Raw genomic sequence first — 24,350 nt, forward strand, 5'->3', positions numbered from 1 at the left:
TTTCAGGTTGATTTCTGTTGTTATCTCAATCATTTATCTTATCACATGAAACCTTGGAGTAATTAGTAAAGATGATCAAGGCGTTATTCAGCTTCGAGCAACATGGATTCTTACTTGAAACGAGATGTCATTATGCTGCTATCTATTCAAAGAAGGTGTACGTTTGTCTGTTCTTCTTCCACCATATTCCCATATGAAACCACCAACTACTAGTCTGTTCAGGGTTTATGACGGCGTTCTTGAGGGAAGAAAGAGATCCGGGGATGCAAAAGAAGAAGAGAAATATGTTTTTGTATAGACGTATTAAATAGTAGCAAATTCGGTCAAAGAAAGTCAAGATCAATGTGACTCATATCCATGATATATATGCCACGGTTCTGACACTCCTGATTAGGGTTGCATAGAAACCGAACCGTAACCGTAAAAACCGCACCGTAACCGCATCGAACCGATAATCTAATATTGGGTCACGGTTTTAATTTTAATAACTGTTAGATCTTCGGTTCGGTCAACGGTTTTACCCATAACCGCATCCTAACCGAACCGTAATAACCGTAAAATCTGAATCGTTACTTTTATACCTATTTTAGATCCTAACCGTCAATACATGGATATATATATATATATATATGCATTACAAACCTTAAATCTAAAACTTATTCCTACTTCTGCAGCAACATTTGTTCTCTTCCCCCTGTCTGTAATCACCAGTTTTTGTTCTCCTCTCTATCACAACCATCAACTCGATCGGGAGCATCACCATAACCTAGCCGACACAAATATCTGTAGGTGCTGTCGGTCTCGTGGACACCAGGATATTGCATTTCGTGCTACCGGCAGATGCATTCAGCAAAATTATGCTTTGACAAGTTGGGAAAAGCCAATTGCCGCATCAAAAGATTAGGAGACTTCTGCATTTTATGCAACACATAGACTTAATAACTGAGACAATCAAAAGATGCAGCAACATATACCGAATACGCCATTGATCTTGTTATTGGAATCATATTGGAAGCCAAACACAACGGTTCCATATGAACAAACAAACACAACTCCTGTCTAGGATCGTATAAGTTTTACCTCCACCACGTATACCTTGGTAGAAATATGGGTTTGAACAGTTAGAGTGTAATCTGGTCACAAATCCTAATTTTAGAGTAACATAAGTCAAACAAATTGTTATCTGTTTATGACAACTTAACGGTTGGAGCAACATAAGTTCAAGAAAAATTATCATCTGTTTAAGAAAACTTAACAGAGATGAATCTTCAAAATTACAAGTCAAGAAGAGACTAGAGAGAACCAATACAAATTTTCAACACCAGAAAAAGAAGATCCATACTGCCACAAAGGATAATGCAAATCATAAGATTAGCTGGCTGGGGGAATCGGCTTACGGCCCGGCACTATTAGTGGAAGGTGGGTCTAAAACATGAATACGAACTCTCATTCCACTGTAGCAATATCCGTGACCGCTGATGAAGAAATAATCTTTGCTTACACCGACATCTCTACCGGATCCAGCGCTCCAAGAGTGAATCGGATTGGACTCATCACATGTATCGTAATCAATCTTATTCACTTGTAGGACATTGTGTTGATTCCGATCGTAAACAAAAACTGAAACAGGGGGGAAATTATTAATGATTGGTTGTTCAAGTTTTACAATGGAGACTCACTGCCTATTTATTGGCTTTCTTCAACCGATAGTACATACTCTACACCAGTCTAGAGTTTTCTGAACTTTATCGCTAACTGAATGACTAATATTTGCTTTACATAAACTTTGACTGACTTGCTTCTCTTGATCATTCGGGATACATTTGAACTCAGGTAATTCTAGACTTTTCTAAACCATGTTCACACTTATCAGGACAATTAGACATGACAAATTAGGATATTCCAGCACATAACCAGATAACTTAGTTTAGTGACCTTTTAAGTTTTAGAGACAGAACATGATACCGATTCAACATAAACCCATGAGTTCACTAGTTACATGACGCCATTATAGTGCGTAGAGTTTAAATCATAGATCTAGATGCATGACTCAGACGAGTTAATGCAGGTTATACAAAACTAAAACCAAGTCCATCGTGCACAGATCTAGAATGGTACCTCATCCTCATGTTAAAAAATAAAATCAATCAATCAATCAAAAAAAAAGCAGAAAATTGTTGATACCACATCCTCAGGTTAAAACGTAAAATCAATCAGTCAAAAAAAGCAGAAACTTGTTGAATAAAATTTTAGATCCAGTAAAGAAATGACATTTCGGTGGAAAAAGAATCCATGGATCTAAAAGATGTAAGCGGAGAAAAATTACCAAGCCAATCACCCTTGTAAAATTTGATACCCGACTCCAGATTGTATAATCCACATTTGGGGTCCATCCATTGTTACCGCCAACAGTCCAACTTTTAGCTTCAACTTTAGTTGGAATGAGAATCACTAAGATCATTAGCAGAGAACAGAAAAGAAAACCGAATCTTGACATCGCACTGTTATGTTAATAACAACCGGTAAGAACCCTAACAGGACTAAGAACACAAATCTGAAAATGAGTAGCAGCCGCTCTTAACTTTTCTCTTCATGCCCTGAAAGAGATACAAAGGGATAGTTATATACCCCTCACAAAAAACCTAATCTGAGATCTAATCCAGGGACACATCACAGCCGTCCGCTGCTTCACTAATTAATACTAAACAAAACGGCTACTTAAGTAATTAATGACTAGATTATTCCCTAATCAAAGCTTACGGAACTCTGATACATATTCGCACCCACTTAAATTGATAGAGGCACCCCACCAACTTGTCGTGCTATGACACGCACCTGCTTTCTCAAGAAACTAAGAAGGGAAATATGTTATAAAAATTAATGCCTATAAACTAATTACTAATGGAAATTATTGGTAATTTGGGATCGCTAGTTGGGTTTTTATTTTCGTTGATGCTTTCTGTGGGTTCTTGTTCTGTTCCAGTACCCTTCTAACTGCATGCTTGCGCAAATGCAATTTTTTGGGATGAAAATGTTGGAGTGAACCCAGGCGTTCAAGATCTTCATCTGATTTGTAAGGAGAAGCGAGATGCAACTGAGAAATTAAAATCATGGAATGCAAACAGATAATCATTTTCAGCTATCAATTTTTTATGCAGAGAAAAATCAAATTACATAACGACCAGTTACTCACTAAGATTGTGAGCAATTTAGATTAGACATTCGAGGATATCAAGAATAATTGACAACAAAAGGAAAATGGTAACAAGAATCATCCCAACCAACTTGCCTAGAAGGAGAATTGAAGATGCCTGACATTGACGCATATAGAAAGGACCCAGGCCAAGACACATGTGCAACAGTTTGGAATGTTTGGGCGCTAGAGAATGAGTAGAAACATAATTGTAGCTGTGAGTAGAGAAACGTTTGTTCTGATGGCCGTTAAGTCCTTAAGCTCAAACGTTTGTTCTCCTAGGAGAGCAATTTTTGAGTGGTTTTTGCCTTCAAGTGCGTATGGTAATGGAAGTAATTGAACCACTTGGGCCAACTTATAGTAATAGGTAATACTTGGCTTGGCACCCACGGTTAGGTCTTAGGATTTCGCATGATCACCGCCCACTATATAAACTCAGAAATTGTTATCTACATCATCACCACTAGACCTTGCCGTCTCTTCCTCTCTCACTTTCTCTCTCAGATATCATCTAGTCCAAAGTCTCTTTTCCAAATGATACTAAAAGAGATACAGGTTATGAATCAGATGTTGATTTATTCCCATATTACAAACACAATAAAATCATTTTTCTCATAATGACTTCTCCGCTCAAACTAATTTCCATTAATTTCCTAAGAACTCAAAGCTTTAGGTGGTCTTAATATAATTGAGAAACTCTATGGATTCCAGAAATCTTGCCGACGATGGTGTAAACCTTGCCGAAAGGAGTTACGAAGATGTCTTACCGTTTTCCTTCATATGGCTGCAGTTTAAATTGAATGAAACTGGAACTGCATTTTTATGTATATGTAGTAGGAATGCAATCAATAATGTTCAACGGGTTAGAATCTGGTTTTTGGATGACTGTTCTATCTGTAATAAGGAAAATTTGTTGGTTGGTCCTCAGCCCAAATAACTATTTATAGTATGGTCCATCCGGAATAATAACTTAGCCTAGGGTCCATATTTGTTTAAAATATTGAAAAGACATACACAACCCCTGCTCCAAACGTGTGAGTAGTATCTCATCGTTCTATTGGGGAAAAACTCAACGTACTTTTACAAACTACAGAGGAAAGCAAGAAAAAAAATCCAACCTAACCCTAGGTTTCTTCTATTGATCGATCAAAAAGGAATAGAAACGGAAACAAAAATCATCAAAACATGCATCAACTATTGATTTATCAAAAATGAGTAAGAAACAAAAACGAGAATCATCAAAATCTATATCGGTGGTGAAGAAATCATATGAAATCATCAAAAACTAGACGAAGAATCATTCGCTTGAAGATATGTTCAGTTTCCAATTCTCGCAGGAATTTCTCGACTAAGACGATTATGAGAAAGAATCAACCCTTGCAAGTTCTTCTACTCTGTGATCCCCAAAGAAATTTCACCCGTGAACTGATTGTGAGAAACATCAAGCAAATCAAGCCCCAACTTATCTGATGGTTTAGAAATTACACTTTGGTATTTGACCTGATATCTCATAGAAACTCAAGGGTTGATAATACTGATTTATAGTCATGTCATCCTGTTTTTGCGTTCTCAAATTTATTTTACAGTATATGATCCAACAGTACGTATATGATGTACTGTCACTGTATATCGACTGCACTAAAAAGAAATTAGGTAGGTTTTGACATTTTCAACGGTAGGCACACATTGGCACATATCCCCTATACTCAAGAAAAAGAAGCTATCGGTACATATATCGGCTATACTGAGAAAAATTATACGTACATAACAGTTATACTGAAAAATGTAGCTACATATTATCTATATTGGAAAAATTGTAAGTACATATTAGCTATACTGAAAAAAGTAGGTCTTATTTAGTAAATTTGGGTTCAAAATTTGGATTTTGAGTTGATGGTATGAATAATAAGGAAAGAACAAAAGTTTTTTCTTTTTTACATTATCATCAACGTAATCCATAACTTAACAGTACAGTACTTGACTATTGTATGAGAGTGGGCGACCTTGGAACGAAACAACAATTTTTTTTAAAGGGGAAATCGGCAAGGAAGACACCCCTTCTTTCCGTTCATCCCTTTCGACTGTTATACAAAACATTTGGCTAATATTCAAATATAAAAGCTAACAAGACCTATTTTCTCTCCCTTTCCCTCTCTATATCTCCACTAATAAATGAGATCATTCAGTTGACTTGTGTAGTTGGGCATTTGAGGACCAAAAATAAAAAAGATACAAAATATAATGTTCCCCACAGGTCAGTCACCAAGTGTAGTTGGTCTGCACAAAACACTCCAAACTCCTGGTAATGCAGTATGAGAGTCACAAGCTTCCATCATCTGCATATATCCCATTTCCTTAGATTAGTCTCACATTTGCTTTCTCTCTTCAACTCAAAATATAACAGGCTTATTCATGTTACAAATACAGAGAGGGCATATCATTTCCTAAACTTGTATCCTTCCTCTTGTATCGGCATTCAGGTCCCTTCTAAAATGAAATAGAGGAAGATGGTTATCTTAAGCACAAACATGCGGTACATTACATGCACCAGAAAATGTTAACCTGTAAATCAAAATAATTGGTCATTTTTATCCATCTGTGATACGTACACTTTAATATACTTCCATCTTGCATGGAAGGCGGCAAAATAAAATGAATTTTATAGAGTGTATGGTGTATGTACTGTGGTTTTTGTACAATACATCATTTATGCACTGTGGTTTTCCCAGAGTACATGATTTATGTACAATTTTTTACACAAAAAATCCATTTATGGCCAGAGTTCCTCCATCTAAGTGACCAAATGAGCTCATAACAATATCAAGTTTCCCTGTGATTTCCCTCTATTATGTTAGATTCTAAACAAACCTGTGTATGAAGGCTTCGCCAAATAAGAATTTAATACACATTGACCTACTGCTACTTCATTTTTAGATCCGTGTAGAAGGTATCTGTGCAGGAGCTACTGGGATTATCTCTCCATACAAGCAACATCATAAACATCTTCAACCTCAGAAAGCGTACATACAAGAAAGAAAGTTCAATTGATATTATAGCTAAGAAATTTATTTCTTACCTCTCATTAATGGACTTGAATTCCAGCAAAATTACCATACATTTTAGATACCATTTTAAATTAACCTAATGTGGAAGACAACAAAATAGTCAAGTGGCAGATACAATAGGAACAAATGGAAATTGATTTTTAAGAGTACGTCATTTATGTACTATGAAAAATTCTTATTCCCCGATTCATAGAATGCAAGCAAATCTACAAAATTTCATAGTAACATTATTGGTATGTTCAGACAACATAACCTATGCGTAATGCAAAGAAATTATTCCTTTCACAACGGTCAGTACATATTAGCGACAATCATACTTCTATTGGATTTTAAACATCATAACAGGGATTGCATTCGAAAATACAATTAATTCCATCTAAAACCTTTTCATAATGTTAAGATAACAATTCTTCCTTTCACAATTGTGTCAGTACATATTTGCTACACTCATATTTCAGTGGATTTTTAACTATCATAACAGGGATAGCATTTGACACTTATGCATAATGCGGCAGAAACACAAATCAGGCTGATGTAAATTTCATTTTGGCAAATGGTGCACTTGTCTTCACAGCAGAGAGATGAGTCTGTAGTAAATCATGGTGTACTGCAATTTACACAATAAGAGAGGATAAACTTACATATCTTGTAGACGTTTGCTTTAGATCTCTTGTTTGTTTATCAACTGCTTGTAAAGTCTAGTAGCACTGCCACCTTTTGAGTACAAAATGAACAACACCATCAACACCATTAACGAAACGGAATAGAAATTAAAATTTTAAGTGAAGTCGTGGCGAAGATCTCAAAGATCTAATTTAACAAAACCAAAAATTACCAAAAATCAAAAAATAAACTCAGGATAATCCTCTGGATTAGAAGCACTACTGTCAGCTAAATCATTGACAAGGACCAGTACTCAGCCATTGGTTTAAACTACTCCTGATAGTAATGAAATCTGGCGAGAAATAACACAGTACCTGCGTATGAAAGCTTCGCCATATATAAAGTTAGGAAGTACAAAGTACATCGTTTATGCAACGATTTTCTCTTGAGTGTAGCATTTATAACCTGAGAAATAGCACAATACAGCAATTATACATAGATTTTTTAGCAGTGCAGCGCATACACACTGGGATTTTTTCAGCGATGCATCATATATACACCCTGACTTGTACATTGTGTCTTTTTGGCAGTGCAGTGTATATACTCTGTGACTATCGAATGTAAGCTAAACGAGGTTTAGGATTGTGGTAACATTGGCATTAACATATGCACAAGGTTAAACTAAAATGATTAAATCTAGTAACAAAAAATAAACACAAAACAAATTCAGAATGCAAGGTTGCCAAACCACCAAATTGCATTGACAAATAACGCAGCACAACGTTTATACACTTAATTTTCCAAATAGTGCAGCGCTTATAGACTGACATTTTCTGAAGTGTGGCCTTTATACCCTGAGAAAATAACATTGTACATCATTTATACACTGATTTTTATGAAGTCCAGCGACTATACACTGACAAAATTACTTAACAACCACATTTTGATGATACTAATCGACCATCTGCAATGGCTACCTGTGCACAAGTAACCATTTTGATAGTCAGAAACGTATTAATTCACTGATTTTGTATCATTATCTTAATACTGAGAAGTGAGAAGTCTCAGTACATGAAATATATACTCACCAAGATCCAAAAAGAGTAGAGCAACATTGCATTCAGTATGATACTAGTTCATTATTTCCAATCTATAACATACATACACAATTTGTAGTTTCAAAACTATAATAAATATAAATTCAATTCATTTTCCAGTCTATAAAAGATGTACTCAATTCATTTCCAGTTAATTCATCAAATATCCTGCATAATCAAAATCCAGTCTATAGAAGATGTACTTAATTTCTCGACAATACATCAAATATACACTCAATTCATTCAGTTCTTTTTAAGGAAAAAACAGGCCTCTATTCATTATGTACATCAACAGATAACATCCATGGTAAGCTTTTATATGTTTATAACTACAAAATCATCCTTGAATAAACCCAATCCACACCAATTACTGAATAATCTAAACAATTTTCGTTCTCTAATGAACACATGAACTGCTCAATAAACAAATTCCATTACCAAACCAAACAGATCATCAGAAATGCAAACCAATTAATAGATCAACAATCAAACATTCAAAATTAGATATGTACTACTGTAACTAATAGATCTAACACAATAATCACCCAAATTTCAGCAAGAACCTACGAAAACAAACTATTACAACAAATAAAAAACTCGATTAATGAAGAAGAAGACTGAAAATGTTAAACCCTAAAGAAAAATTAAGAATCTCACCATTTTTTTGGGGTGTTAGAAAGGATCAATCGAAGGAGATAAAGAGGAGTAAATTTAGGGAATAAAATCTTGCTTGCAGAATCTGATCAAATCGATCAAAGACCTTGAATCTTCATCGCCAATCGCCAGAGCTTTCCTAACCGAGAGAGAAAATGAAACAAATGATTTAGGATTTGGTTCTGTTATTGATGTATATCAAGGTTGTTTTAGGTATTTTAAAAAATGTCACACGTGTGGTTGGACCAGTGGATAAAACTTTGGGTCCAAAATTTTAATTTGTTATAGAAATGGACCACCGATTAATGGACTCCTAATGGGTGGACCTGCCATTAACTAGAACCACAATAATAGTACCCATTGGTAATTCCTACTTGTAATAATTCTTCACTGACATGTGTAATTTATCTTGAATGTGCATAACCTTTCCTTTGAATATACATTACGAAACAGCTTTAACATTTCATGTGTTCATTTTGTAGTAGGTTGCACAATTAAAATCAGGATATACACATGATATGATACATTCGTGGCGAGATTTTCCTTCCTTTCAAAGCTTCATGTCGGCAAAATAGAGCTAATGAAAATTATTGGGAATTTGGAAGTATGCGCTTACAAGTTCCAACCGCTACTGCAAATGAAAGGCTGTTGTGCATCGACCATGGCCAAGTATTATGGAAAATGTTAGGACTTAGGAGTGAAGCTAAATGCAATCAATTCAAGCTGTACATTTGATTCCTAAGGAGACTCGAGCGAGGTACAACTCATCATTTGTGGGTCTTTGAGCCGCATCTTTTTGTTTCTGAGTTCAAAACTTGCTAGCATTTGACTTTACTGGTCGACATTAATGCCAATGAGTGGGGGAAGTGGACGTTCAAAAACACCAGCAATTCAAATGGAAGATGAGTAAATTTTGGATAATTACCGAAAAGAGAGGAGAAATGTGGATCGCCTTGAAAAAGAAAACCAAAGAGAATGATCATTTGTACTTTTTACGTGTAATGTGTTGACTTCTGATTATGGAACAGCTAATATCATGGATTCAGAAATGTAAACTTAAACTAGCCATCTTTTTCTTGTTCCAATATAAGATGGAAACAACCTGAGCATTAGGATTAGGCTTGTGCAATTTTCTTATCACTTTTTGTTAGAATACGGGCATCCAACTTAAAATCAATAGGCAATGAATGAAGAGGCTCCAGCCGCATGAATTGAATTGCCCATATAATGTGGGATTAATAGTCTCAACACGCTCCATCACGTGTCGCCTCGTAGGGTCTAACATGTGGACAAGACAACAAATTGGGTGACACGGAGTAAAGATGTGGTCAATTGACTCGGCGCGAAATAACCTGCTCTGATACCTTATTAGAATACGAGGCATCCAACTCAAAACCAATTGGCATTCTATGAAGAGGCCTTAAGCCGCAGGATCTTAATTTCCCATACAATGTGGGACTAATAGTCTCAACGCTTTTAAGTAGAAAAACTCTCCTCGAACTAAATTTTTTGCTTTAAATTAAGTTATGCCTGATGACTCTTTGAAAGCGATCCTCATGCTGTAAAGTAAATGATCCTCCGGGACAAAAACAAATGCAACAAATACGTTAGTTTTCAGCGTCACTTCAACTTCAGTTGTCAAAATCATCAATCTAGTGTTGAGGAGACGCAGAAAAGCGGCAAGTAGAAACACTAAACAAAACTCAATGATGTGATCATTGGGAATTTGGTTGGCCGATAATTTCCAAACTCACCTTCAGTTCAAGTGCGTATGGTTGGTAATATGGTAGTAAATGAACTACTTGGGCCAACTCATAATACTGGGCTTGGTTGTCACGGGGTAAGGTCTTAGGGTTTTGCAAGATGACCACGCAGGAACCGTTATCTAAGACCCTCAAGATTCAAAACAATACCTTGCCGTCTCCTGCTCTCTATCACTTTCTCTCTTAGATCTAATCTGTAGAGTCAAAATTCTCTTTGCAAAAATGATACTAACAGAGATACAGGTTTTGAACGGGATGTTGGTTTATCATTATGGTTATAAGAATCCATGCATATTACTTTGTTAGGAACTTTAAAATTAATTTTATCGTAATGATTACTCCTCTCAAACCTATTTCCATTACTTTGTTAGGAACCTTAAATTTTAGGCAGTCTTAATCTTTAGCTTTCGCACAACAACTATACTCTCCAAAGATCATCGCACACGGTTTTGAAGCAGATAATATGATTGAGAAAATTACCCAAACTATGACTGATTACCAAATTTCTTCCAAAAGTGTGACTGATTTCCAATATCTTCCAAAAGTGTGACTAACTTTACCTAATACCCAAGGTACCCTTTATAGCCTGATGTCTATACATCGATAGCTTGATGTCCACATATTCATAGCTGATGTCCACACATTATAGCTGATGTCCACATATTTATTGCCTGATGTCCACATATTTTATGAATAGTGTCCGATGTCTAGACTTCGGAACATGGATGTGTACACTTACCCAACACATGATTACGCTTAGATTTTGGATGTCTACATATAATATCTACACATCAATAAAAAAATGGTGGGGTATCAGTGTGTCTATATATACACATCCATGAAGAGGTGTCTACACATCCTTACCCGATGTGTACAAATATGTTTTCGATATGTACACATCTGAGGACTAAATCCGGTATTTCCGTAAAAGACTAGGGATACATGTCTGTTGACCGGTCATGGTCACACTTTTGGAAGATTTTGGCAAAAAATATATTTTTGGAAGATTTTCCCAAGTCAGTCACACTTTTAGATAAGATCCCGAATTGGATTAACTTTAGCAGAAAGAAGCAGTGGTTTTGAAGCAGATATGTAGTAGGAATAATTCGGTAATTTTTAAATCTTGAATGTGCATGAATTATCCTCCGAATATATATCACAAAATTGGTTAAAAAGCCCAAAATCAATAATTTCTGCGTGAAAAGACATCTAAGTTTTGATACTGTTTAAATGGACAAAAATGTTAAAATAGCCAGGATGTAAATCGTTTCATCCTACTCATTATTAAATATTTTTTCTTATTTTTAATTTACATCAGGATGCATCCAGTTTCATCCTCGCTATTTTTTAAGTGTAAACCAGGATGAATCCAGTTTCATTCTTGCTATCTTTTTTTTGTCTATTTCACCCGTAATAATTTTTACTCGTCCATTAGAACCATGTTTTAAAAATATTTGGACAAATAACCATTTTCCAAATATATATTTAGTCTAGCTGAAAATAAGTTTTCGTGTGTTCATATTTTTTTTCGATGTTACTAGGTTGCAAAATGAAATCAGGTTATACACAGTTTCACATGACATGATCCATTCGTAGCAGATAAACATCTGTCCCTAACTAAGCTTTCACATTTTTGCTCATACATTGTCACCGGAGGGTAGAATTCCGTTTAGACACCTAGTTGTAGCATTCTTCGTTGGCAGCAGCACCTTAAGAAGGGATGTTAGGTTCTTTTATATTGTCATGATATAAAAATTCAGATGATGGTGTTGAATACGTAAGAGTGGTCATCTTTATGAACGCATAATAATGCCATTTCCATGCGCCTGCAGAATACAGTTTGTTAAACGTGTACTGATGAAAATTAGTGCTTATGAACGAATGAAAGTTAATGAGAAATTGGGATTGCTAGTTGGGACATGCTTTCTGGGGTTTTTATACCAGTAAGGTACTCGTACATAGGTTTGCGCATCACTATTGATGTATATTACTGACACCCTTCTAACCGGAGCGTAGTTTTGCATATTTTGATTTATTGTGGTTTTCACTGGAATAAGGTAATATTTAGATTTTCAACAATTTAGATTAGGCAATGTAGCATACGAGAATCAGAGTATGTAAATAACAAATAATAAAAGGGAAATTACAACAAGAATCATCCAAACCAACTTTCATAAAAGTAGAATTGAAGATGCCGACGTTAATGCATATACAAAAGTTCCCAGGCATTTTAGCAAGCGTGGAATGTTTTGGCTTGTAGAGTATGAGTAGAAACAAAATCGTAGAGGAGAATAAGTAAATATGACCCAACCATGTGTAAGTTTGATGACCCTTTAACTCCTAAAAGCATATTGTGAGGAGTTGATGTTCGGCTTGACCAGAAATTGAATTGTGCTGGTTCCACAGCTTGAGATGAGGGCAATATTGCTTCCATAGTGTAAAATGATGGAAAAACTTCAGTGCCCACTTGTGCTAAACTGCTAGCTAGTAGATAGCAGCGCTTCAATGTTTCAGCTTGAGAGTGAGAGCACGATTGACTTGGCATAAGGCTCACAATTTGGATTTCTTTCCAAGATTCCAATGCGCTAACCTTCGCAACTCGAGCAATGGACTTGGTATAAGGCTCACAATTTGTTCGGTTATGGAATGCCCATGTCTTGAGTTCACACAAGACTTGGTGACCGTTCTACTTACCTTTCTAACAGTTTTAGTGAAGGCTGTTTTTAGGCATACCACTTTCTTTCTAGTCATACTAAGTGAAGACAAAAAGGGATTGTCAAATAACAAAATCAGAAAGCCCCTTAACCAAATTTTCTTATAATGACAAATCTGCTCTTCATGTATTAGTGTTAATAATCTGGATTAGTGATAAAAAATTTTGTTTAGTAATTAAGATAATTTTCAGATTGAGGAAAAAAAAAGTTATTGAGAAGGAGAGAAGGAGAAGGAGAAAGTGAGAAAGTGAGAAAAAAAAATTCTTAATTCAATGGAGGATGAGGAGGGTCATTCTTCATACAAAAAACCTAGGAAAATACATATCAACTACAACAATGATTCCCAAATGGCTAATTTCGTAGATTATGTGAATGATTTTACACAAACTCAAGGTGATGAACAGTTCGGCTTACATATATGAGCCCAACCGATTCCTTGATGAACAGTTCGGCTAGCTGAAATTGTTTAGGTATGCGCCTAACATATATTTTCCACTTCCAACCCATTTGCTAGACACTAGTTCGTCTTATATAAAATTTTCCTAGAAAGCCGAACCTATTCCTGAGAGTTATGGAATAAACAATGTTAGTGGTTCGGCTTATATAATGAAAATTGTATCAGCCGAACTGTTCATATACACTTTTAGGATGAAAATTTGAAGAACAGTTCGGTTTAAAAAACAACAACAGTATGCGTCGAACCTAGGTTCGGCTCACAACGCACCTAAATTATGCGTCGAGCCTAGGTTCGTCTCACAACTCACCTAAATTATGCGCCGAACCTTGATCTGAAATCTTCTAAAACCTTAAGTTTTATGGAATTAATCCTATTGAATCGATTAAAAACATCAAATAAGAGATTGGGTTTGTAGAACTTACTTTCTTATCCTATGGAACTTACTTATTTTCGTGAATCGACGATTAATCACGGCGATGAAAATCATAAAGAGTTTGTGTTTTTTCACTAAGGTTCGGCGAGTCTGGAATATGTTCGGCTTAATATATCAGCTGAACCCACCTGGATATTGACAACTAATGAACAGTTCGGCAAGCTCAAAGTGTTATTATTATGAGCCGAACCAACTAGTTCGGCTTGTTTAAAAATGTCATAATGAGCCGAACCTAATCCTGTGTGATCTGGAAGAAAAAATTATGTGAGGTTCGACTTATATTGAGAAAATCGTAAGCGTCGAACCTCGTAAATGTGCTAGGTTCGACACATATTATGATTATCGAATATGTCGAACCTCTATACATCTTTATATGTGACTAGGTTCGACTTGAAATTTCATGAAATTTCATGCCGAACTGTTCATATACACTTACAGGAAGCTTTTCTGAAGAACAGTTCGGCTAAAAAGCAACTCAATTTTGAGCCGAACCCAACACCGTAACCTTCATTTAATCAATGAAAAACAACAAATAGGAGATTGGGTTTGTAAAACATACTTTCTTATCCTGATTTTCGGAGTTGGAGATGCAGTTGGTTCAATTTCTGGTTCAATTGGTGGTTGATTTTCAGTTTCTACACCTTTATCTTCCATTGGTTCTTCTTCTTCAATTGATGGATTAGAAGACGATTTGGTTTTCCTAGTCCCTGCTTTTCTTTGTACTAGTCATTATGTCGTTGAATTTAATCGACGATCAAATTTTTGCGAATCAATAATTAATCACGGTGATGAATTATTTTTTTCGCGGGAGGGGAAGAGTTCGGCAAGAGGAGGAAGAAGAAGAGATGTTAAGGGAAACTGATTTTGATTTTTTAGAAAACTGATTTTAGATTTTCGTATTAAGGATATATAGGTAATTGAACTACCCATAGGATACCCCTTATAAGGTCACCGTTGGACTATTATTTGGTATGCCTAAAAACAGCCTTCGTTTTAGTGCGTTTGGTTATAGTAGTTTAGAAACAATTCATATGAATGAGCTCGTTGGGCCAACTTAAAGTATTAGCTAATATTGGGCTTGGGAATCATGGGCTGTATCAGGTTTCAGCAATATGACCGCCAACTATATAACCTTGGGAACCCTAATCTACTCTCATCAAACAATACCTTGCCGTCTCCTCTCTCACTTTTGGAGCTACTCTATAAACACTAACTTTCTGTGCAAAATGTTAGTAATCCAACACAATATTATCATCTTTGTTATAACGACTTTTCCTCTCAAACCTACTTTCCTAGGAACCCAAAAATTTAGGTGTTCTTCATCTTTTATAATCCAAGAGGTGCTGTGTATATTGCACTGGGGAAACTACTCCATTTGTCTTGTAACACTAGCTGGAAAGAAGTAGATAATTAATTCCAATAAATTTTAGGTACACAGTTAAAAGGGAATGAGAAATTTAGGTAGTAGGAATGATGTGGAAATTTGAATAAAGTTGAACTGGTTATCGTCTGAAATTTGAATAATTGTCCTCCTATGTGTGATAATTTTTCATTTAAATTTGTAATTTATATCTTCATTCTTTATTAAGATTTGTAATTTGTCTTCAATGTGCATAAAGTACAAATTCAAGATTTCCTATGAATACACATCGTGAAATAACTTTAAGATTTCATGTGTTCATTTTTTAATGGTAGTAGGTTGAAAAATAAAATCCGGATATACTCATGACATTCATGGCAATTGGGATCTAACGATTCTAGAAATTTGCCTTCCTTTCAAAGCTTCTATGCCTGCAAATACAGTCTTATAAACTCATGAAAATCATTGATAAAAACACTCGGGCCTTCCATCTTTCTGTCATTCAGTAAGTCATTTTAACAATCTCTTCAAAAGAGACTCTTAAGAAGATAATTATTCCATCCAATTCAAAGCTTCTATGAAGATCGACAACTCTCACAATTATAATATCTCTAGAGCACCTACCAAATGAAGATGTTTGGAACACCATAAAGAGCACCTACCAACTCTCTCTTCTATAAAAGATGCTGGGAGTTTATGAGAGAAGAACTCTCAAACCCAAAAAAATTGAACACCAAGAAAGATATGACTCTAATTAGAACGTATGTGAACTAAAACCAATTTTCTATTCGATTTTTTGTTGTGTTTTGATTATAAAATCGAGTTTGGTAACTGAATATCAGCAGCTTCAGTGTAAGGGTCGTTAGTATCGAAAATGAATACCCTAACGACTATTTTTTTCCATGCAAATTCTATAGAAAATCGTTAGTGTCTTAGGTTGAAGATGACGACCCTCATTCTACTACTTCAAGCTTTTCTTCCCTAGAGTAGAGTCGTTAATGTATTAGGTTAAAGATGTCGACTCTTTTTGGAAGACCCTTTTTTATTTGTTAACGACTCTAAATGGAACTCGAACATCCTGTTGTTTCGAAATATGATAGTGTTGTCATCTTAGTTTCCATAGAATCGTCATTTAGCTATATTCCCTAGAGTCTTCAACAATAACGACCCATTATTACACACTAACGACTCTGAGGGAAAAAAACAACTACCTCTCGTCCAAATTATTAAAAGGGTCGTCATCTGGAAATGGTAGAGTCGTCAATTCATGTTATAGAGTCGTCATTAGATAACTTAGAGTCCTCATTTTGTGTCGTTAATTTCTTAGATCATCTCATTAATGACCCTTTAACTAATGCCAAAAATCTCACATATTGCTATTTTATTTTTTTGTGTTCGGGTTATAGTAGTAATCAAGTATTTAAAACAATAAAAACAAATAAATAGCAAGCAAACAACTTGATTTATCAACTTTCACCAAGTGTCGATCCTACGATTACAGGGAACCTCTTTCTAAGAACAATATTAGAAGGGCAATAACTTATGCACCGACAACAAACAGTTAGACATTGCAGTGTGCTGCGGAACTGATCAAAATGCTAACACTTCTCTGATACGAAGAGCTAACAATACCGAGCTAAAAGACACAAATTAATTGGTATAGTGAAATCCTTGTGAATTCAAAGCTCGTAGAGAAGCTATTTGCTCTCACGAAGATTAATCACAGAAATTCTGATGCAGCACAACAACCAACCCAAAACTAATAACTGAGGAATTCATGATGCCTATTTTCTCATTCATAAAATCACAAATTGTAGACAGATTTAATGGGAAAATAGTGAACCAATCAAATCGGTCTTCTTCACATGAAAATCCTTCAATTTCATCGTCCTTCTTGTTGAACATAGAAAACCCTTCTCGAATGAATTTAGATCTGTATATTAACCATGAAATCAGTCCCATATGAGATCTTGATTTATTGTTGCTAAATGCTTTCACTATCAAAATAGTATATTGTTGTTGCTGCTGCTAATTTATTTGGTGAAAAAGATAACGCTTTTTAGTCTGTGAGAAAGATAGCAAACGGGGCAGAGGAGAACGAAACGCTAATACAGATTAGCGTGAAAGCCTAAGTAGGATTTATATTTGTGAATAAATTACCTAAAGTACCCTTGCTAAACGAATTACCTAAAGTGACCTTTGATACATGTAGGTTTTTGTTTAGAAATGTGAATCCGAACTCCAATCTCCAACTGAAGTAAAGCTAACGACAAACGTGTAACGCTCAACAATAAGGAGCTCCTTTGTTAACGCAATGATGCATATTTGTATGTAAGCTCGAACGGCCGCTCTTTGTTGCAGTGATACATATTCATCCAAACAAACAGGAAATGTGTTTGTAAAATAAACGTTCTATTTGAGGTGTCAGGTGAGATATTAACTCACCCTTTTCGCCGGCCCCCACCGCTCCCGGTAATCTAGTATAAAGGCCGAGAGATCTACCCATTATGTTTAGAAGCAATGTATTAAGACACGTATCTGAGACTGATATGGAAAGTATTCCATATATAAGTCTCTTAAAGGTGGAATTTGTTTAAAACTCGGATAGACAGTCTTAGATATGGTTTAGGAAAAGGAATTATATGTGTGTTAGGAAGGTCTTTGGTCCTTGAGTCCCAAGTCTTGCTTGTATAAATATATGTTTATGGAATAAGAATAAACACACCAAATTATTATTATCAATTCTTGACATGGTATCAGAGCCAGTTACAAAACCTAAAAAAAAAACACGTTCAAACCCTAAAAGATGGGTGGCGAAATAGAATCATCCAAAGGGAAGATGGTGGAGTATGATATACAAAAGAAGAACCCAGTATATCATCTAGGATCTAGTGATGGACCGGGAATTATCATCACGCCAATTATTCTAAGAGGAACTAATTATGATGAATGGGATAGAGCCATACGGAGGTCGTTGATAGCCAAGAGAAAATTTGGTTTTGATGGTGGAACCATCAAACAACCTGTAGAACCAGAACTGTTGGAAGATTGGATAGCAGTTCACTCGATGCTAGTTTCATGGATTAGTAATACATTAGAGGCATCAGTCAGATCAACTTTAGGAGACTATGATGATGCGAGTCTGTTATGGGCACACTTGAAGAGAAGATTCTGTGTTGTGAGTGGAACAAGAATATGCCAACTAAAAGTGTCTTTAAGTGATTGCAAGCAAAAGAAAATAGAGGAAGTTGCTGTATATTATGGAATATTGAATAAAATATGGGATGAGATGGTGACTTATATGAAGATACCTAAGTGCAAGTGTGGACTATGCACTTGTAATATTGCAACTCAGGTAAGTACATTAAGAGAAGAAGATTTCTTGCATTATTTTTGATTGGCCTGGATTCTGTTTACAGTTCTGTGAGTGAACAATTGTTAGCTAGGGATCCACTCCCGTCAACAGACGTTGCGTATCAAACAATTGTCAACTCGGAGCGTCTGAGAATTGGAGATGTAGGTGTGTCTGCAGATATACAAGACAATATGATGGCTTTCAAAGTACAAGCTGATCAACGTATGCTAAATAGCGCCTATGATCCTTCTAAGCACTGCAAGCATTGCAACAGACAAGGACACTCTGATGATGAGTGTTTTAAAATTATTGGATACCCTGAATGGTGGGTAGATAGAACAAAAAGTGGAAGAGGAGGTTGAACTGGAGGAAGAGGACATATTGGTTATGCGGGCGGAAGAGGTGGCAGAGGACAAGGTGGTAATACTGTTCGTGCACACAACTTGCATATTCCAGCAGTAAATCAATCTGGTGGTGCGTTGACAGCCGATGTATCAGGACTGGTGGGATTTACAGCAGCACAGGTTCAGCAGGTGATGGAGTTTTTAAACTCAAGAAAGTCCGGTTCACATCTACAAGGTAAAAAGAATAAAACTTCTTGGATTGTTGACATAAGAGCAACAAATCATACGTGACATGTTAAATGTAAGGGATATTAAGGCATGTTCCGTTGGATTGCCTGATGGAAAATATGCGTACTCTGATAAAATAGGGACTGTGATTCTTCCTAGTGGATTGAGACTTGATAACGTACTTTATGTGCCTCGGATAACTTGTAACCTAATTTCTGTTACACAACTTATTGATGAGATGAGATGTATTATCCAATGTACTAATAGTTTATGTCTGATACATGACCGGTTGACGAGGAGGATGATTGGAGTAGCTGAGAGACAAGGTGGACTATATATTTTCTGTGGTGTGCCTCAGGTTGAAGTTATGGCCGTGAGTGAAGATATATATGAGCTCTGGCATAGACAAATGGGACATCCTTCAGAAAACGTTTTACAGAAGTTACAAGGAGTGAGTAGATTAATAAAGAAGAATAATGATGTTTGTGATATTTGTCCACGAGCAAAACATCGTAGAAGTAGTTTTTCTAAGAGTCTGTGTAAATCAAACTGTATTTTTGACTTAGTTCATATAGATTTATGGGGTCCATATAAGATAAATTCATCATGTGGAGCTCAATATTTTCTGACAATAGTAGATGATTTTTCAAGAGGTGTGTGGATATATTTACTTCAGAGTAAAATTGAGGTTGAATCAATATTTCGTAATTTTGTTGCTCTGGTAAAGCGACAGTTTAACAAAGAAATCAGAATTGTTAGAAGTGACAATGAAACTGAATTTAATGCATTGCATGCTTATTTCAAGACCAATGAGATAGTCTTTAAGACATCGTGTGTAGGTACACCTCAACAGAATGGAAGAGTTGAGAGAAAACACCAACATATAATGAATGTGGAAAGGGCTTTGAGATTTCAAGCGAATTTGCCTATACGGTTTTGGGGAGAATGTGCACTGACTGCAGCATACTTAATTAATCGTACACCTACACCTATTCTGAACAATAAAACTCCTTATGAGATATAGTTTGGAAAGCAACCTCCATATAATCAGTTGAAGGTGTTTGGATGCTTGTGTTATGTGCATGATCAAAGTAGTAAAGGAGATAAGTTTGCAAGTAGAGGAAGAAGATGTATATTTCTTGGTTACCCTTTTGGTAAGAAGGCATGGCAAGTTTATGACTTGGACACAAGACAATTTCTGGTATCGAGAGATGTAAGGTTTTATGAACATTAGTTTCCATATAAGACTGATATGGAAAGTGTTTTGAATAAGAAAGGACAGTCGGGTCCTAATGCTTCGCCTGTCAAGGATCTGTCGAGTTATGGAGACTCGATTGAGACGGATACAGAAGGTGCTGTGACAGGGACTCATCCATCCAGTCCAGATGTGAGTTGGAGCGATAATGAGGATAGCTCAGTCACGAGCATAGGTGAGGTCGCAGATGCAGTCGCAGACACACAAGAAGTTACTCCAGAACCGATTGAAGGGGATGTCGATGCTACAAAAGATGTTGGTAGTCGCAAAGATGTGACAGCAGAAGAAGAGATGGGTAAGGGTAAGCGTCAGAAGATTCCTTCTAGTCGGATCAAAGGATTTGTGACGCACACCATTCGAGAAAATAATCCATCTCAACCTCATTCCGCACAATCGTCGTCCTCAGGTACACCTTATCCTTTGACATATTATGTTAGTTGTGATAGGTTTTCTGCAGTACATAAAACTTATCTTGCATCACTAAATGCAAAGTCTGAGCCTAAAAGTTTCAGATAAGCAATGAAGTATCCAGGATGGAGGAAAGCAATGGCAGAAGAAATAAGAGCATTGGAAGAACAAGGTACATGGGATTTGACAGAGTTACCGCCGGGTAAAAAGGCACTAGGAAGCAAGTGGATCTATACAGAAAAGTATGATGAGAACGGGAGGTTGGTAAGATTAAAAGCGAGACTTGTAATCTTTGGAACTCATCAAGTTTAAGGATTAGATTACAATGAAACGTTTGCACCAGTGGCGAAGATGAAAACTGTTCGTATGTTTCTGGTCGATGCAGCGACTAAAGAGTGGGAAGTGCATCAGATGGATGTACGTAATGCATTTCTTCATGGAGATTTGGAGGAGGAAGTGTATATGAAGATACTGCCTGGGTTTGCCAAGGGTAATCCGAATATGGTGTGTAGGATGAAGAAATCCTTATATGGTCTATGACAAGCTCCCCGGTGTTGGTTTGCAAAATTTTCAGCCGCATTGAAGAATTATGGGTTTCGTCAATCATACTCAGATTATTTTCTCTTTACTATGGTTAAGGGAAAGATGCAACTTAATGTACTGGTGTATGTTGATGATTTGGTTATTGCAGGTAATGATCTAGTTGAGCTTACAAAATTTAAGACATACTTGGGTCAATGTTTTGAGATGAAAGATTTGGGAAGATTAAAATACTTCCTAGGTTTGGAAGTGGCTCGTAGTAAACAAGGTTTCTACATATGCCAGAGAAAATATGCGTTGGATATTATTATGGAAACAGGTTTGTTGGGAGCAAAACCTGCGGAATTTCTAATGGAAACGAATCATCATCTTGCTTTGGCAAAAGGTGAGTTTCTCAATGATGTGGAGAAATATAGAAGACCGGTTGGACGTCTAATTTATCTGTCAGTCACAAGACCAGATCTTGCTTACTCTGTACATACTTTGTCTCAGTTTATGCAAAAACCTAGACTGGAGCATTGGGAAGCCGCACTGCGTGTGGTTAGATATTTGAAGAAGAATCCTGGATAAGGAATTCTGCTGCGCTCGGATAGTAGTCTAAACTTGAGAGGTTGGTGTGACTCAGATTGGGCAAGTTTTCCTCTAACTAGGCGCTCTCTAACAGGCTGGTTTGTACTTCTTGGAGAATCGCCAGTGTCCTGGAAGACTAAGAAGCAACACACTGTGTCACGTAGCTCAGCTGAAGCAGAATACCGCTCGATGGCGGCAGCAACGTGTGAATTGACATGGTTAAAACAATTGCTCCGAGATTTGGGAGTTAAACATACACAAGGAATGAGTCTTCTTTGTGATAGTCAGTCAGCATTGTACATTGCTAAAAATCCAGTTTTTCATGAACGTACCAAGCATATAAAGGTGGATTGTCATCTGGTCAGGGATGCAATATTGCGGAAGATTATATCACCTTCTTACACTTCTACCAAAGTGCAATTGGCGGATATTTTCACTAAATCATTAGGGAAAGCTCAGTTTCATGGAATTTTGTCCAAGATGGGCATTTGTGACCTGCATGCTCCGTCTTGATGGGGGTATTAAGACACGTATCTGAGACTGATATGGAAAGTATTCCATATATAAGTCTCTTAAAGGTGGAATTTGTTTAAGACTCGGATAGACAGTCTTAGATATGGTTTAGGAAAAAGAATTATATGTGTGTTAGGAAAGTCTTTATTCCTTGAATCCCAAGTCTTGGCTTGTATAAATATATGTTTATGGAATAAGAATAAACACACCAAATTATTATTATCAATTCTTGACATAATGCCATCGTTGATTTACTTTTCCTATTTGATTGAACAGCTCACACTTATTTAATTTTTTGACTAATTGTGACGGAGTGGCTGACCGAATTATCTATAATTCAGACGGCTCCTATTATTGTTTGGTTGGTCGCTTCGGTTTCTCGTGTACATTTTACTTGGTACATCAAAGATCTTTGGGAGGCTTATAGAGACAGAGGCTCATAGAGATGGCACTTGAGCTTTCGGATCCAACTACCTAAAGTAGGATGTTGGACAATTTAAGGGGGATTTTGATATTGTACCCACCCCACAATAATGTGGATTTTCTTATGTCTAGTTTTTTTTCTCAAATGAGTCACCCAGTAGAACCATATTTGGCTACCAAAAGTACCAGTTTTGGATATTCTAATTACACTAAACCCTGGGTCTTTGGTTCCTTTTTCAAATGTGTAAATAGTTAATCGGTATTACATTGGGGGGTCATTTCTTTACATTAATCATTCTTTCGGTTGGCCTTTCTTTTTTTCCTGTTTGCGATCTACTTGGTAGATCAAAGATTTTGGGGAAGTTTATAGAGATGCTATTTGAGCTGTCCGATCTCGTACAGAGGACAAATAAATCCGAAATTCTAAGTTCACCGTGGGTTGGCCACAACAATTTATATCGTGTGAGGGAAACCCATTGGGTCCATGCATCCCCTGTTAATATCCTTGGGTGGGTTCCTAGAAACCGACGAACCGGCTAAACTGTGTCTTAGCCCGACCCCTCAAACGTCAAGATTTTTTCCTATGGGACACGTAATATGATGATAATTGGGTCTTAATTGATTCAAGAGATATTGTCTTTAAGTTTTTTAGGTTTAGTTGATTCATTTAAAGTAAAAAACAACATTAATAAACAAAGGCAAACAAAAACTTTATTTAGTCTTAAATTACGAGTAATCATTACATTACATAACATAACCTGCTTTTCATTCACATACAAATTACAATATTCTTTTTATAAGGTTAAGAGATCTGCCCGTTTTAGTTTTGGGTTTAATTACGAATATTAACAATATGAATGCCAAATAGAATGCCAAATAGAAATGTTCTGACATGTGATGACTATCGCGCAAAGCAAACTCAAGATGAAGAATTAGATGACCTCACCAAAGTCACGAGTAAAATATGATGTTCTATGGGAAGCATAATCTGTGCGAGAATGAGCGAATGTAACGCACAGTGATTCCGAAAATAGTGGATTTCTTAGCTGTCATCCATTATAAAGAATCCTATATAAAAGGAGGAAGTCTCCATATGTAAAAGAGAGATCTTCACTGTATGTTAGACAAGAAACTAGGAGAGGGAAAGTTTATTTCGAGAGCAAGTAAAGTCATTGTATATCTTGTAACCAATTATAAATTTGATAAATAGTAAAAAAATTTCATTATAATTACTTAGAATCTTGTCTTAATACATAAGGGATGTGGTTATAGGATTTCCTACAATTACAGTTGCAATGACATGTGACTGTAGGATTTCCTACAACTACAGTTGCAGTGACATGTTATTGCAGTAATGTAACTTAGTAACATGCGA

At 36.2% G+C, this 24,350-nt stretch overlaps 1 pseudogene; it reads right to left on the reverse strand.

Annotated features, from left to right (window-relative positions):
- Window positions 1-1,349: 1,349 nt before the first annotated feature.
- Window positions 1,350-2,576, reverse strand: LOC113343461 (annotated as a pseudogene).
- Between the last annotated feature and the right edge of the window lie 21,774 nt (window positions 2,577-24,350).

This window comes from Papaver somniferum, unplaced genomic scaffold (genome assembly GCF_003573695.1).
Source record: "Papaver somniferum cultivar HN1 unplaced genomic scaffold, ASM357369v1 unplaced-scaffold_6, whole genome shotgun sequence".
Taxonomy (NCBI): domain Eukaryota; kingdom Viridiplantae; phylum Streptophyta; class Magnoliopsida; order Ranunculales; family Papaveraceae; genus Papaver; species Papaver somniferum.